General features: G+C 42.1%; 1 protein-coding gene across 7 annotated transcripts in view; it reads right to left on the bottom strand.

Moving 5' to 3' along the window:
- Positions 1–5,000, bottom strand: part of LOC113826924 (calcium/calmodulin-dependent protein kinase type II alpha chain) — a 92,448-nt gene that overhangs the window by 82,226 nt on the left and 5,222 nt on the right. For all 7 annotated transcript variants that reach the window (XM_070118234.1, XM_070118237.1, XM_070118235.1 and 4 more), the window contains exon 3: positions 4,271–4,373. The gene's annotated coding sequence lies outside the window, so the exon portion shown is untranslated. The remainder of the gene's footprint in view (positions 1–4,270; positions 4,374–5,000) is intronic.

Genomic DNA, 5,000 nt, shown 5'->3' on the forward strand with positions numbered 1-5,000 from the left:
GGAAGAAGAGGAGGAGTAGGAAAGGGAGAGGGAGGAAGAGGAATAATAATAATAAGAGGAGGAGGAGGGGGAGGAAGGGGAAATGGAGGGAGGGAGGAGGAAGAGCAAATGAAAGCGGGAGGAAGAGGAGAGAGAGGGCGTTGATACGGAAGGGAAGGAACAAGCGTAGGAAGAGGGAGATAGGGGATGAAAAGAGGAGGCAGAGGAGGAGGAGGAAGGAGAGAATAAGAAGTGAAAGGGCAGGAGAAAAGACGGAATAAGTAGAAGGAGAGGAGGAAAAGGACGAGGAAGGAGAGAATAAGAAGAGAAAGAGGAGGAAGAGACAGAGGAAAGTAGAGGGCGAGGAGGAAAAGGAGGAGGAAGGAGGAAATAAGAGGAGGCAGAGGAAGAGAAAGGAGGGAACAAGAAGAGAACGAGGATGAGGAGACAAAGACGGAACACGGAGAGGGCGAGGAGGCGAAGGGAGAGGCGAAGGGAGAGGGAGACGAGAGGCAGGGAGGAGCGAGGGAATGATTCAGCCTTGATTCACCGCCAAGATTTTCCCGGCGAATGGAAACCTCCTTCCTTGGGCTTCCTTCGCCACGCCGCGCCGATCACGCCCGCTCGGGGATTCAAAGGACCGAGGGGGGGGGGGGGAGGGGAGGGGGTCCGAACGGGGAGGGGAGAGGGGGGGGAAGAGGAGGGGGAAGAGGAGAGGGGGAATCCGGACGGGGAGGGGGAGAGGGGAGGGGGTCCGGACGGGGAGGGGGAGAGGGGAGGGGGAAGAGGAGGGGGAAGAGCAGGGGGGAATCCGGACGGGGAGGGGGAAGAGGGGGAAGGAGAGGATGGAGGGAAGGGGAGGGCGGGAGGAGGAAAAAGAAGCAGGATAGGAGGAGGCGGAGGAGGAGGAGGAGGAGGAGAGGAATAAGAAGGAGAAGGAAAGAAAGGCGGGAAGCGGAGGGGGGCGATGATAGAGGAAGGAGAATGGGCGAGAATAGAGGAAGGGAGGAAGAGGAAAGGGCGAGAACAACGAAAGGTGGGAAAAGAAGAGAAGACAGCAAGAGAGGAGGAAAAGGGCCAGAAAAGACAGGACAGAGAAGGGGAGAGCGTAAACAAAGGAGGGAAGGGCATAAGGGAGAGGAAGGAGGCGAGAGTGGAGGAAGGAGGGAGGGAAAGGGAGAGAAGGAGACTAGAAGGAGAGGGCAGGGGAAGGGGGGAAGGGAGGAAGGGGGGGAAGGGAGGAAGGGGGGGAAGGGGGATAGGGGGAAGGGGTTTGAAGCCCTATGCGATGGTGTCTTCAAAGCCCGGAATTAATTGGATAGTGGAGTAGTTTCGAGAAGGTCCACGACTGACACAGGAGTCCCTTGATACGTCAACGGGGTGAAGGGAGGGGGGGTTGAAGGGGTTATAGGGGGAGGGGGGGGTGAGGGTGCTTGGGCGTGTGTGCGCTCGAAGGCACGTGAATTCTAAGTCGACACTGGTCATTTAGAGTTTATTTCAATGGTGTTTTTTCGTATTTAAAGTTGAGAATAAATATTACCTTTTAATTTCATTTTTTGCTGTGTGATCAGCCTTTTTCATTGCAAACATGAGGCAAGGTTTAATTCGTTACCCTGTATGCTGTCCATGAAATGTCATTAGTTTACGAAAATAGTAACAACCGTAGCAACACTAGCAGTATTCAGTTTAATAGCTTCTATAATAATGATGTTTATAATAATAATGAGAATAATAACAACAATAATAATAATAACAATATTAGTAATGACTAATCATACTATATAACGAATAATAGTAGTAATAATAATAACAACAACAACAATAATAATAATAATAATAACTAAGATTATATCAACAACAACAACAATAATAATAATAATAATAATAATAATAATAATAATAACAATAATAATAATAATGATAATAATAATAATAATAATAATAAAATCAATAACAATAACATCCACAATAAAACAATAACTATAACAATAACGACAACAGCAATAACAACCACAGCACCAAAATGCCACGACCCGATTCCCTCGCGCCGGGACCAAGACTACCCCAATCAACATTCCTGACCGGCCGTCACTTCCAGACAAGAAAAGAAAAGAAAAAATAACATGAAAAAGAAAACTGTGCCAAAAAAGGAAAAAAAAGAAAAGAAAAAGAGAAATCAGAGAAAATGACTCGAAATAAAAAGATTTTCCCTTCACTCTTTCGTAGATAAATAGATTGGCAATGTCATAGCTCTACGACAGACTGATATGTAGATTCTAAATTATTCAATTAAAAGATAAAGATATTGCAAAAGATTAATATAAAAATACAACATTTCATTGACAATTAGATTACCGATGTCATACATGTTCGATCGATTCATATATAGATTCTAAATGCAAGTTATTCAATTGAAAGGTAAAAATATCGCAACAGATTAATGCTATAAATGCAACACTTCATGAATAAACAGATAGACAATGCCACAGACGACGAATTCATAAACAAATTCTCATTAGGAAGTTATTCGACCGACAGGTAAAGATACAGGAATAAAAAAGATACCAAAAATGCAACACTTATTTTCATAGATAAATAGACTGCCATTTAATAACTATTTGTCAAGTTCATAAATATTTTTTTCAATAAGTTATTCAACAGAGAGATAATAGACTGTAAATGTAGCAGTTTTTCCATCGATAATTGAATAATGTAAACTCAACAGTTATTTCGACAATTTTGACAGATAAATAAAGAGGCAACGTAATAAAAATTATATGGATTGGTAAACACAAATGCAATATGTATTCAACGATTAGATAATGCATTGTAAAAGCAGCAGTAATTTAATACAAGAATCAATAATGTAAATGAAACCGTCATTTGACAAATAAATACAATAGAAATGCAAAAAGTATTCGATAACTGAACAAGACCATGTAAATTCCACACGGTGGTCGGTTAAATATGAAGACTGAACAAAATGTATTTAAAAGACTTTCAGAAATAAATCAACTACAAAAAGGAAAAAAGAAAAACCAATCAACAAACCCACACCTCGGACAGGTAGTCCTAAAAGAAAGAAAAAAAAGGTAGAGAAAAAAGAGAGAGAGAGAGAGAAAAAGAAAAACGACATTTCGAATTCCAATTTCGTAGTCTGCTTCCTGACCCCCCCATGGGAAACCGTGATAAGGTTGCCAGTGAGTGATTTTCCCTTCCATTTTTTGTGTTGGGCGGGGGGGATAGGGGGTTCCTATCTCGTCCTTCAATTGCCCTTTGTCCAAGCCTGATTTATTCCTCCCTGGATCTCTCCCTTTCTCCCTAAGATAACATTATCATTCTCTTCGTTTTCTCCCTCTCCTCTTTTTCTTTTCCTTCTTTCTCTCTCTCTTTTACTTTCCTTAGTCCTTTTCTTATTTCGTCCGTGTCTCTCTCTCTCTCTCTTTCTCTCCTCTTTCCTGAGTAATCATCTCCCTCTTCCTCTTCCCTTCCCTTCGCCTTCTTTCCTCTCCTTACCCCTCTTCTCGCCTTCCGTCTTTTCATTATCCATTTCTTTCTCCTTCTACATTTCCTTATCTAATTCCCTTTCTTCTTCTTCCCTTTCCTTTCCCTCTTGTTTGGCCTTTTATTCTCTTTCTTCTTTTTCTCTTCTCCCCCCTCTCGTCTTCCCTTTTACTTCCCTTTCTTCTTCTTTCCCCCTTTACTTTCCCTCTCGTTTACCTTTTTATTCCATTTTCTTCTTTTTTCTAATTAATTTCCCTCTCCTTGACCCTTTCATTCTCTCTTCATCTACTTTTTCCCCTTTCTCAACCCCCCTCTCTCTCACCCTTTCATTCTCTCTTCGTCTTTCTCACCCCCCCCCCTTCCTCCTTACTTCTCTTTCTCACTCTTTTCCCTTTTATTCTCCCTCTCTCAATCCTCTATCTCCCCTTCCCAATCCCCGTTTTTACTTCTCCCTCTTCCTTATTTTCCCATTGTTTCCTTCTCTTCCTTAACTTTTTTTTCCCTTTTTTCTTCCTTTCTTTAATTTCTTTCTTCCTCCCTCTTTCACGCTTTCATTTCCCTCTCTTTCTCACTGTTCCCTTTCTCCCTACCCTTCTCCCCTTTCTTTCACTTCTCTCTCTCTCTCCCTATTCTCCCCTCCCTTCTCCCCTTTCCTATCCTTCCTTTCTTTCCTTCCTTCCCCCTTCCCCTTCCCCCTCTCACCCTTCTCCTTCCCTCCTTACCCCTCCCCGCCCCCCCTTTCTCCCCCAAGGCAAACCGACGAGCGAAGAGCCGCGTCCGTACTCACCAAACCATGCTTGCTGGTCCCCTTGCACCTCGATTGCGAGGCCGAAATCTGCAAGTTTGACGGCAGCGCCCTTGGCTTTGCTGGCCAGAAGGAGGTTCTCCGGCTGCGGGAAAAAGGGACAGGTGAGGCGACTGCTATAAGGGGTGGATTATTGTGTTACCTCACTTCTCATTGGTATTTACTTATCAAATGTTACCTAAGTTGATTTGATGATATTTTGTTATTCAATATCACTGAGTTTATTTGATGATAGTTTATTATTTATGTTATCTTTTTTTGGCACATGTTAGATGTTGAGAATATGTAAAGGAATCAAAGGATATGCGCATTTGTGGCAAAGATGTATGAAAACGTGTGTTTATTGCAAAAAATATGTCCATGTCTGCGTGTATGTATGCGCGTGTGCGTGCGTGTGTGGGTAGATGCGTGCGTTTGCGCTCTCACACGAACAAGAGCAAATCAAAATCCAATAAAAAGCTAAGAACAGATTACGTAAAATAAGCAAAATATTAAACTTTTCTTGCAAGCTAGACACAGTTACCTGACTCTCAAAATTAAATTGTAAAATACAACAATAAAATCCTCCCTAGATATATTTCTTATTACAAACCTTACCTTAAAAGCAATTCATTTATACTGAACATATGTAAAAATGGTGAATGAGCTAATAATATACGACAAAAACAATGAAAAATAAAACTCATTAATCAAAAAAGAAAAGAAAAAAAGG

This window comes from Penaeus vannamei, chromosome 41 (genome assembly GCF_042767895.1).
Source record: "Penaeus vannamei isolate JL-2024 chromosome 41, ASM4276789v1, whole genome shotgun sequence".
Lineage (NCBI taxonomy): Eukaryota > Metazoa > Arthropoda > Malacostraca > Decapoda > Penaeidae > Penaeus > Penaeus vannamei.